The following is a 12,941-nucleotide window of genomic DNA, read 5'->3' as shown; positions in this document are numbered from 1 at the left end:
GTAACTTATGAGTTTATCCACTCATCAGGGTATTTCTGAGCACTTTAACCTTGGCAAAGCTCTGAGAGCATCGAGAAATCCTGCTGTGTGTGAGGTTTCCACTTAGTTCCCACAGCTTCAGGTGCTTCAGAGGAAAGTTGGGTGTGCCTTACGGAACAGCTGCACCACTTGAAGGGTTCTTCTGAACACAAAAATAAATCACATTTCCTGACAATTAAGTGTTACCATCCCTTCCAAACTTACAAGTGGGCTGCAAAGAGACAATCCAGTCATTATGTTTTTAACCAGAAACACGTATCAGCTCTCACTCACCATGTACTGGGAGAGGAAGAAGTGCTGGTAAGAGCAGGTGTGTAAAGGCTTGTTGCTACTTGGGAGCAACTGAGGTCAAAGTGTTTTTTGCCTTTCCTCTTACATCATCCTGAGCTGAACCTGCAGGCGTTTTCTGTGACTGGTTGAGTGTGGAGCTTCGCTCTGCAAGAACAGAAACAGAAAGGAGAGCACCAGAAGAAAAGAGCAGTGCCAGAGGGCTCACGAGGAAAGAAGACATCTACAAGAAGAAGCTGAGAGGGTAAAAAGATTACTGGCAGAAAATCTCAGCTTCAGCTCTGTGCTGTCATTGCTCCACACGAAGGGGATCCCTTGCTTTGCTGCTCCACGGGTGTGCTTTATATCTGTGCAAAGTGTCTGGCTTGCTTCTGGAAGGGTGAGCATGCTGCTGGTGCAAGCCCAACTGCAGAGGAACCCTGCTTCCAAAAGTAACTGTGCTGGGCACTGTCTGTGCCTGCAAGGGGCTGCACTAAGGTCTGGATGTGCTGGGGAAACTGCTGCCTGCTGCCCTGCCTCGTCACTGGGCAAGGCTTAGAGCTGGCACGGGAGGCATCACAAGGGAAGGAGCAAATGACACCCGTGAAAACGGGTAAAGGTAGGGCAGGGAAGGGCAAAGGCAGGAGATGGCTCACCCCAGTGCTGGGGAACAAGAGAACCTGAAAGTGCCCTTTCCCTGCTGAACCAGTTGTGGCTCTTGAAAAGGCTGCTGTGCCACAGAATTAACAGTAAATGTCAGATCGGATATTTTCTGTCCAATACAGAAAAAAAGTTCTAATATATCAGCTTTGCAAAGCATTAGTAGTGGAGGAAAAATATAGATTAAAGAAGTTTTGACACATTTGTAGCCATACATTTTAGATATTATCATAATTGCTACTATCATCTTACAAGGAGTAGAACTTTAAATGTTGTCTAGTAAAAAGTGCTAGGGAAAGGAAGGAAAATTATTAAATACCTGTAAAAGTGCGGTTTATTCTACTTAATTTAGAAGCTGTTTTCACAAAATCAGAACATTATAAAATAAATTCATTACATTCTTTTTCAAGTTATCAATAATGGTAAAAATATAAAAAAGATATTAAAAATACATTTTAAAATATAATTGTAATCAGTCAAGATGTTCTCAAGGTTTAGTACACAATTATATAGCTGTTGTATATTAATGGCAAAAAAAAAAAAAAAAAAGGAGGTAGTTATATTTGGCTGTCATCCCTCTGCCATTTTTTCCCCCAGCTCTTCTAAACATTTTTGGGTGCAATTCACCTCTCAAATGCTCAGTCAGTCTTTATATGTGGCGTATTTCTCTCTAGCTCTTAAATTCTGAAAGTGTTGCAAGTCCGCCTTCATGAGATTAATAGACTAAATTTAGAAAGAAAAGTAAAAGAGGTAGGGGCTATTTTTTGGATTTGCTAAATCTTAATTTTACCTCAAATTTGTATCAAGGAAACAGCTACTAAGTGCTTAACTCTTTTTTAACTTTTTTTTTTTTTAATTGTTATTCTTTTAGTTAGGTTCTATGAGTTTATATGTGTTATATGTAACAATGCTGAACAGCTAGAACAGTTTGTAATAGCTATAAAAATAAAAAATGGAAGTGATTGCATGACTTTGGGCAAATTATCAATTTCTCTGTAAACACACAATTCATTTTAAGCATTTTCTTACATGGTTTGAGGAGAAAAGTGGATGAATAGTTGCTGGGATTCTGTGTATTCCTATAGTGTCAAAATATTTTATGATGTATTATAAATTTCATGTCTGTCCTTCTGTTAGACCTGTTTAACTTTACTTTAATATATGTTTCAAAAAATAGTAAGTTACATCTGTAGCAAACATTTATAACAATGCAGACCTTTGTTAATATTGTATTAAGTTAGTCACACAACAAATTTCACTTGTCTAGGCATATCTTTAAGGTGTTTATAGCTTGAAGATTACTGTAATGCAAGATTGTTCTAAAGAAATGTGTTTATGTCATTGCAAATATGCATGGGACACCCGTTGCAATAGCTTAGCCAAAGTGCAATATTTTATAGTAAAGACACAGGCAAGAGTTTAAGTAAGACTTGAAAAATTTTCCTTGTCTATATGTTATAATCAGATGACAACAACTAGAAATACTTTTGAATCCATCAGATCTCTACAATATGTTGTAATGATGTTTTCCAAAATGATACATAGACTTTCTGCAAGAAATCGGTGAAAGGATTTGGCTTGTATATTGAGTTTAATGTATTTTCTTCAGAACTTCAGACACTGTCACTGTGTTCCCTGTATATATATATACACATACATATATGTGTGTGTTATATTATGTTACATATAATATGTGTGTTTGTGTTTCTTAATGATCAACAAGCTTAAAATAAGCTAATAAGCACTAACTTCCAAATAACATAACAGAAACAGAAAAAATACATCTCTTTTAGCACCTCAAATGAGAAAAAGTAAAATTCAAGCCTGTGATTCCGTTATCTCTCTCCATTGTATATTTAATGACATAACAAAGGAATTATATATAATAAAAATATTATTCCTTTACCATAATTAAATAAACAAAGCTAAATGCTACTTTTACATAAATTCAATAGAAAATCTCATAAAGCAACAAGCATACATAGTTTCTGTGGTTTTATATACACAGAGTTTACACTGAGAAAATAAACAGACATATTCTGTGGTTTAAAGACTGGTTTATGTACACAAACATGCTAATGTGTGGGAGGCTGGGATAAGGAGAGAGGGTAAGAATACAAAGCCTTCCGACTGACTTAGATAAATGAGATGCGTTTTTACTTAGTCAATGATTCCTGCGGTTAGAGAGTATGTGACAGCTGATCTGCAAGATTTCATTTGTCCTTGGTTCAGACCGTAGGGTTTTTAGTTACTGGTGCGTGCTAATCTGTAAAACAATCTATGGGTTTCTTGCTTTTCTGTTAAGGGTCTGTCCAGTTGTCTACTACACATATTCTGAATTACTCTAATGCGAAAAAATACATATATGAAGTGCATTCTAATGCAGATCTCTATATAGCACAATTGTAAAAAGGCTACAAAGTCCTCATGGAAAATATATTTTGTTATTTATGTATCTATCATGGATAATTGCTAATATGAAGGATATATTTACTACTAACATTTCCAGTATTTGTACAGTTACTTAAGTTATTACATTTAGAGGTCTATTCTGAACTGAATAGATCTCATTTTATCTATCAGGAAATGTCATTCTTGAGAGTCGCATCTTTTTCTTAGCACTTATTTTTCTCTCCCTCAAGTAGAATTGTGCTGACCATGCTAATCTTTATGAAAATACAAGAAGTTCTCCTTCCCTTCCCTTCCCTTCCCTTCCCTTCCCTTCCCTTCCCTTCCCTTCCCTTCCCTTCCCTTCCCTTCCCTTCCCTTCCCTTCCCTTCCCTTCCCTTCCCTTCCCTTCCCTTCCCTTCCCTTCCCTTCCCTTCCCTTCCCTTCCCTTCCCTTCCCTTCCCTTCCCTTCCCTTCCCTTCCCTTCCCTTCCCTTCCCTTCCCTTCCCTTCCCTTCCCTTCCCTTCCCCCTATTGGTTCCTCTACCCTCTCCCTTTTTTTTGCATACTGGAATACTACTGAAAACAAAATTGTAACCTCTGGTTCCTTGTAATTTCTCTTCTATTTCAGCATGTGCATTTCTAAAAAGGCATGAAAGTGTCATTTTGCCTCCTGTGAGAATCCACAGGAGACATACCTACTCTGTGAACTGCAGTGGGGTGAGACTAGCAGGCCTTGGTGGGTCAAAAATGTTTTTCCCATGCTGAAAGCTGCTTCCTGAACAACGTCTGTAAGAGTAAAAGATAGAGTAATTATATTGATTGTTCCATCACCTGCTGCTTGTCCTGGAGCCCCCGTGCATGCTGCTGTCATGAAATACAGAAATTAAAAAACAAACAAACAAACAAAAAACAAAACAAAACAAAACAAAACAAAAACAACAACAAAAACAAACACAAAACAACAGTCCTATGTGAACACAAACACTCATGAAGCATGACTTTATTGCATAGAAAATGAAGAGATCTGCAGAAGTCTGATGGACCTTAAGCTAACGTCACCACTGCTGTCATGAAGAACAAAGGCAGGGCTTTCCTGTGCTTTCTGGAACTGGAAAAGGATGAACTGGTGAACTTAGGGCAAGGGTAAATCTGGTATAGGCTTACTTCTTGTGCTCAGTACCCTCCCATCCAGCTCCTTTGGGGGCACATGTATCACTGCTCAGCAACAAATTACCACATACGAAAAATGATATTCAGATATTACAAGAGAAAGGGGACAGGAGTCTTAGCAACCCAATCTGTATGAAAACCCTTCTTGTTTACAGACACCATCTTCCTGTCAGTCCTCAGAGAATGGGAGATAAGGTGCTTCTCCCTCGTCCTTTGGAATTAAAGGCAGCTGCTGGGAAAAGGCTGGCTGAAGGAGTCCTCTGCTGGAAGGAGAGGGGAAAAAAATAATAAAGAGAATGGTATTTCCAAATGTAATGTGGAGAGCATCCATCAGCTGGCCTGTCCATGGCCTAGCTGTCCCAGTGGCATGGGCACACATCAGGGGTTAAAAACTCTTGTTTCCTGAGCTTGTCTGATGCCTGAATATATGCAGGTCAGTCAGCTTGCTTCCATTTCTCCAGGCTACACCTACTGTTGGAAAACGTTTGTCAGAGGAAATGCTGCTGCTGATTCCTGGTCTGTGGGCTTTGAGTCACAGATAACTATGTATTGGATGAGGCTCGTAGACTGAGGGACAGGGGAAACCACATGAAGCAATTTGCAGTCTGGGGTCACTGAGCAGGAAAGAAGCTGTTCACATCTAGTAGGAGTTTAAAGAGTGCTGCAGCATGCTTTTGGAAAAGGAACTATCCTAATCATAGGAACTACCCCGTGCCACTGAGAGAGAAGCACTGTGGATTTTTGTTCATCATAGTAGAGAGCAAAGGCTAAGAGAGTATCTTTTCTCCTTCAGGTTCCGGAGTGGGAAATCCCTTGGTTTTCAGCTGAAACTGGTCTCATCATAGAAAGCCTCCCCCAGATTCCTTTCTAATCTGTCTCCAAGCACGTTTCTGTTCACCAAATAATTCTACTTACCACTGACACTGCTCACCACTGTCAATATCTGCTGTGTTCTGAGATCCCCTCCTAGTCACTGGGCCCCTACACACCTCTTTAAATTTCCTGCCAGATTCTACATGTCAAATTCCCTTACTGGTCAGAAGGGAGAAGCTTTTTTTGCAAAGATGAGCATAGCTGTTTGAAAGGGAATTTCAGTCCCCTGGCAAGTTCCAGCCTTTGATTGTTGTCAGGTCTCTTAGAAGGCAAAAGAGAATGAGAGATTGTGTTCACCAATGATATGATACTGAAAGGTTGTGCCCCTGGAGATCAGAGATTCTTTGTACAAATAAATAAATAAACAAATAATAAATATAGCAAAGCTAATATAAGTTTTTCAACACAATGATTTCAATGTATTGGAGTTTTCTGACGTTACTTTTAGTGAAATGGAATGAAAGAAATCTATAATTAAACATGTCATTGAACATCTGGGAAATCTGTAACACAAGAGCTTGTGTTATGTCCATTTAAAATTGCAGCAAGTACAAAGTGTAACTGTTAAAGGATCTAAATATTCTATTTTTATTTTCATTTCATGAATCTGTATTCCACTAAGAGATTACAATCACAGAAGACGACCTGATACTGCTTAGGGATCCCTTAGCTTAGGGATATGGTTTAGTGGGGACTGTTAGTGTTAGGTCAGAGGTTGGACTCGATGATCTTGAGGTCTCTTCCAACCTAGAAATTCTGTGGTTCTGTGATTCTGTGCTTGTACGTAGAAAATTACTGTTTGTATGTAGAAGATAGCAATCATAAAATGTTGCTAACTTACCTTAGTTTCTAAAAGCCACCAATATCCTGCACAGACGGCTTGTCAATGGAACACTTGAATACACTGGACCATACTAAATATCCCTGATGAGAAGCCTCTGGATGTGGAAATGGAGGCAGGTACCAGGCAGAACAGGGAAGTGTTTCAGGCCCACTACTCCTAGCATTGTTCCTCTGAGGCGGCCTCTGTACTGTGCAAAGGTACAGCTCTGCTATCAGTACTGTGTGCTTGGGAATAGAACCTTTCTCCACTCCCTGTTCCTGACACTAGGTTATTTTTGCAAGACTAGAATAAATACTCACTGGTTTATACCCATTTCAGTCATTAAACGCTGAAGCTATGATTGGCTCTCATTCACTTGATTAAATTTTTAACATAGTCAATAGAATTAGTCAAAGTTTTGGATAGGTCTAGCCTAAAGACGATCTGACTTACAGAAACTAAGACATGGCTACCTGTAACTCACAGAATGGCAGCATTCCTCAGTTAAGTCTACTTTGGTAGATGCATCCCCCTGGTTAGATACAGATCTTTCTATCTTACAAGATCAGGAGCTGATGCTTTCAAGATGGTCTTAAAGAAGCAAATAAAATTGATCACACAAGTTGTTCTGGAAGAGGAACAGCAGAAATGTGACTTCTCTAAGCGCAATTTATGAAGCAGAGCAAGTGAGGGATAGGCTATGTCAGGAAAAGCTTTGCACACACACATGCACACATACATGCAGACCACCTCAAAACACCACTCGAGTGAGTCAGCAAAGCTGAGGCTGGGAGCAGACACGGCACTCCTTCCCACCAGTCTCAGTGCCAGGCACTTAGGTGGCAATTTGGCTTCAACATGCAGCTGTTCTGCTTTGGGCACTTTGCTTCCAAATGTTGGCAGTTGTACATACAACAATTCCCTCCCTCAGTTTCTGGTTGGAAGGTTGTTGGAAGATAGCTGTTCGCACTAGCTGCCAATCAAATGATATCACAGTACACTTACCCAGGTTGATTAATGGTCTGTGCAAGGCTCATTGCATTCATTTCTTGTTTACATTGCCCTGTTGGCTGTGGCTTACCACACTCAGCCCTTGTTTGCATTGTAACCTTTGCTTTTAGCTGAAGCAAGACTGTCACAACCAAGAAAAAACCCTAACTTACTTTCATAATAAAACTTGAAGGCAATTATATGATCTGTGAACTCAGGGACCTGAGGACATTAAAAAGCCTCAGCTGCCCTGACCTGCCTCACCTGGGGCTCCCACTGACACTCTGTCTGTGGATTACCCAGGATTTCCATTTGATCTCAGGTCTGGGTTATTAGACCCTGCCTGAGCTATGGTACAATTGTGCTTGTCTCCAGCTCTGTGACACTGATGTCCAGGCCCATGTCCATGCTTAGCCATGGACACTGTTAATCTGACTTTCTGGGTTGACATCAGACCTGTCTTATCACTATAGACCATCCTGGTAATTGCTGGTCTGTGTGTGACCTTGGTTATTACCACAGGGATCATCCTGACCTAAGAGTTAACTTCCCTACTTGACCTAGGACCTGACTGGCCAGCAGGAACTTGCCTGAAAATCTGGACTGTTAGCTGATCCTGGCTGCTAGAGCTAGGCCAGCTCTGATCATTTTTTTTTGGGGTACAGTGGGACAGGACCTTGCTAGTGAGGCTCCTGCTCTGCTGGTTGCTTTATCTCTCTTGACGTGGCTTTTCATTCTTTAGGAGTAGCTGACCCTTGCTGTGACCTGGTAGTGTCTGGCAAAACCTGCTGTGACCTGGTCAGGGAAAACAGCAGCTCTGGACTCCTGGTTAGTTGTTCAGGTTCTGATTACCTATAACACTGTGATGAAGTTTCTATTCCAGGCCATTCTTTCAAACCATATTTGCCTTGCAAAGCAATCTGAGGTCAAAAGGTAAGCCAGAAGTGACATCACGTTCGGGTCAGTTCTTAGCAGACTACCCTCTCTTCGGCGTGTGTGGGGAGAGAAAGGAAATGAAACAGAATATTAGACTACATATAATGTAACAGCAAAAATAAACATAATAAATGGGACCTGACAGACCAAATATCAATGATGCAGCTGAGCAATATTTCTCAAGAGTAACTTAGAAATCAGAATTAGTCTCTCTTGAACTGGTAGAGGCAAAAGCCAAGCCATGAAACACACGAATACTCTTGTTGCTGCCATAGTTGACTGAAACATCAACATTTGGCTGTGCAGCACAGAGGTATGAGACTAGGGAAAAGATCTGGAAACTGCTGGGTGGTGTTCTGTACTGAGATGCCTTGTTCTTATGTGAAGAGAAACAGAAGGGCCTGAATCCTGTACGTATGACACATTTATTGTCACTGCTATTCCTTTATTCACTGCGGCCTGTCTGTTCCCGGCTTGGGGCATGGAACTTCCTAATCTCCTATGGACTGAAATTTGCACTCAAGCTCAGTCACTTACAGGCTGTGGATGATAAGTATAGGGTTATATGTGACTATATTTGAGATACACGTGTAGGCATATGCAAGCAGTAAGACTAGACAGCTTACTGGAACCAAAACAAAATCTAAATTTGGGATTTGTCTTTAAATAAACTTCTGTAGAGCAAAGCCCTTTTTTTGATGTTGTTTTTGCTGGATCCTCTGAGAGAAGAAAGCATCCAGTCTTGCCAAGAAATAGCCCCAGCCTTTGCTGTCTGTGCTTCTGTTTTTGTTGTTGTTGTTTTTAATTTTTAATTTTTATTTTTTCTTGAGAGAGAACTGTGGGTACAGCATTCTTGCAGTATTTGCAGATTTGGAGTCTGTAATACATGTATATATGCATGGACAGTGTGGTGATTACAGAAAGGAAAGCAAACTAAATATAACTTAACCTGGCCTACTGTAGACAACACACCTCATCTTGACACCATCCAGCACCTCAGCAACTCTCCTTCACCTCATTCTGAATACCTGGCTACTATGGTCTGTTCAAATCTTCTCCACCTCCAGCCTAACCCTGGGTCCTGCCATACAACATGATTGCTGTTTTTGCCATGGTCTGCTTTCTAACTGGACAAAGGTGCCACTAGCTGTTGTCTTTCTTCTTACATCATTCCTGGGGAGACTCAGATCTGCCAGTTGCTGAAGAGGTTGGAGACCTTTCTCTCTGCCATCATCATCAATGTTTCAGCATTAACTTCAGCAGAAATGCCAGCATGCTCTGCATGAGTCACCCCACCCATGCATCTGGGTGGTCGCTTGGTGGCATCCCAGAGCTCTGAACAGGGAGCAGCTGAAGGTTTGTCTCACAGATTGGCTTTGGGAGCCCATCTCACCTCTGTTTCCTCATCTGCAGCCCCAGAAATGTTATGGCATCACCTTTTTTGCACTGCATACATTGCTACTGTGGGTCTGGTTAATCCAAGAAAAGTTTTCTTACCAGCTAATGACTATTTTCATGTATGAATCCTTGAACCTCAGCCATGGTGACTGGAGGTTGGGTGTCTCAGATTAAGCCTCTGCTGAAGGTGGATTGTGGAGTGGAGATTTGCTAAGGCAAAGGAGGTGCAGATGGATATGTTACCCATCCTGCAGCCCTGCCTGTCTGCAAGAAGAGCAGCAACTTTATTAACTTCAAAATCTACAATGTGTTAACTGTGGTAGTGAGATCTGGAGGGGCTTCCCTGCCAGCATCATGCGTGACTTGTCTAAGATGAGACCGTAAACTATGACAGGGAAAAGAGCTGAACCATTGTACTATAATTCCTTTGGTTTTCTAGTGTCACCTGGACTATTTGTACTCCCAGTTGTGAGGTCTTTCCATAGCAGCATCCTGACTGGGGAAAATCTAATCCATAGCCAAGGCCAAGACTATTTGCATAGTTGGGGATGATTTTCAGTTCACTTTCATATTTGGATGAGCATTTGCAGTTGACCCCACTGGGTATGCTCATATATATGTTTGAACTGTGACAATTCAGCTGGATTTTTGGATATAGGGTCTGCCTCTCCACCTTAATTTCCGCCTCATTTGTATTCCACTTCTGCCATCTACTGCTCACAAATACTACTTAGCCCCATATCCACTTTTGAATCCCTCACTTCCCTTAATATCTTCTCAGATGAGATGAATACAGTCCAAAACAAACACTGCACAGTTGGTGTTCCTCCTTGTTCCACTGACTGGCATGAGCAAAACAGTTTCAACCTGGGAAAAGGTTCCTGGGACCCATCACTTCAGCTACATTCCCTAAATCTCTTCCCTGGATGCGTTATCTCACAGCAGCACCAGGTGTCCCCTGCTCTTGCACCACACACCACAAATGTTCAAGTCCAAAGCTACCACGACTGTTGATAGATGGCCCCCTGAAGATTGTCTTGCCTCTTCTATGAGGAATATGACAAAGCACATACTGCTGCTTAAACAAGCAAGTTGCTATCTCACAGTCATACTCCATGCCAGTGACAGGAGAAGAGACTGTTTACAGAGCAGCATAGGGCCTGAAACATGAAAATCCTGGCAGAGCAACCCCATATCTCTTGTACCTTCTGAAGATCTCTTTAATGGTTTATCTGTGGATACTCAGGTTGGGTGGATTTCTAGTTTAACTGTAAACAACAGATTTTGTGGTGGGTTAATTCCAGGAGGCAGCTAATCACTAAGCAGCTGATTTCTTCCCTCTCCCTGCACATTTTAGGGAGAGAATGAGAAGGGCAAAAGCAAGAGAACTCATGGGTTGATATGCAATTTAATAAGTGAAGGAAATCAAAACAAGACAAAACAACAACAAAACCCCCAAAAGACACAAAGGCAGTCACTCCCCACCAGTATACTGATGCCCAGCTAATCTCTGAGGAACAGCAACTTTGGAAAAATTCTTCCTGAGTTTTTTGCTGAGTATACTGTTATATGACTCGGAAGATCCCTGTGGCGAGTTAAGGCCAAGTGTCCTGGCTGTGTCCCCTCCAAGCCTTTTGCCCACCCCCACCCTACTTACTGGGGGGCAGAATGAGAAGGCTTTGATGTTGTGGAAGCAGAGTTTAGCAATAGCTAAAACAAAGATGTATTAACAATGCTGTTTTTATCACCTGTCTATACCTCAGTGCCATATGGGCTGCTTTGAAGAATATTAGCTCCATCTCAGCCAAACCAATACTGACAGTGTCCTTCCAATGGTTCTGATGTCTGGTTCTGATGGAGGTTTTACCTCCCATGGGAGCTAGAACTTACAGGTGATTTTTGGTGAGAGCTTAACAATGCCTATGCCATTGAGCAGTTCCCGAGCGCTTGGAGAAGACATGATCCACACTGAAAGCTCACAGAGCTACTCTGAACGCTGTCTCTGATATGACAGAAGGAAAAGAACAGAAGAATCATTGCTTTCTCTCAAGTCCACCTGGTTTTGTCACCCTTCTGCTATTTAGAGCCCTGCCAGTTTTGTGATGACTGTATGCCAGACTCAGCCTCTCAAAGGGAGGGTGGATACTCTGATGTCCACCAGGTTTTCTTCTGGTATGTAGAGCTTATTGTTCTGCCAGTACTTTTACACAGCACATGCATTGAAATGAAGAGGCAGGCAGTAGGCAAAATCAGAAAGATAAAAATATAGTCCTTCTGTGGTGCAAAGTAGTGTACAATGATGGCAGGACTGCTCAGAGCAGAAAACCATAGTCCAAAGTACAGATACTTTCACTTTTGGACTCTTTTTTTTTTTTTTTTTTTTTTTAATTTTATTTATTTATTTATTTATTTATGTTTTGTTAAGGTAACAAAAAGTATTACTGAAGTAAGCACACAGGTAAGTCCTTCCCACTAACCATCTGCCCTCAGCCTTGTCTTGGCCAAGGCTCTGCCCACACACCCTCATTGCTGGTTGTCATTCCACTTTGTTATTCAGAATTAGATTCATAAAGCTCACTGAGTAGTAGCAGGGTGTTAACAGTTATCTTAATCTGGTATGTTTTGATTGCCACGTACAGAAACTGAACGGGAGTCCCAGTAAAGTATGATTCTGCTGTGTAACCTGCAGTTAGAGAAAATGAAAGCAAAGATGCTGGAGAGGTAAAAAGACCTCCGGGTGGATGTCCTTATCCACCTCTGGGTAGATGTCCTTGCAGGTCTGACTGTTAAACTCAAATGCTTCTAAGATTGTTTTTATTTGCATTTTTTTCAATATTATGCTCATATGCTTCTAAGGATGTATGTTTGTGTGTTTTTATTTGCATTATTGTGTTATTATTCATACATATGTATGTAAATAGCTGTGTGTACTCATGCATATGTATTCATACACAGAGTCATGTTTTAGCCCTTTTTAAATGTGAAGTTCACAGTATAAATCTAACAAACAAACAAAAGCAAAACCAACTGTTTTTTTCTTTCCATAGCAATGTAGATATCTTCTGAGAAAACTCCATTAAACCCAAACATATAGTGGATGTTCATTTTACGGTCAAATGCTCCAGCAACAGAATCTGCACTTAAACTAACACAAAATTTGCCATTGCAAATTGATTCCAGGAGGCAGCTTGTAAATGGGGATTGAGACCTAAGCCTCTGTGGCACAAGATCTGAACTTCCAGTCACATTTAAGTTTTGAATTCCTCCTTGCTTCCAGGCTTCCACCTGCTGATTCTCATCTCTTTCCAGTAAATCATTCATTCAAAAATGTCATGCAAAGGTAAGAATCAAAGCTCAGGACCTTTGTAGAGCTTAGGGATATGGTTTAGTGGGGA

This window comes from Anas platyrhynchos, chromosome 1 (genome assembly GCF_047663525.1).
Source record: "Anas platyrhynchos isolate ZD024472 breed Pekin duck chromosome 1, IASCAAS_PekinDuck_T2T, whole genome shotgun sequence".
Lineage (NCBI taxonomy): Eukaryota > Metazoa > Chordata > Aves > Anseriformes > Anatidae > Anas > Anas platyrhynchos.
Note: the sequence above shows the minus strand (reverse complement) of the source record.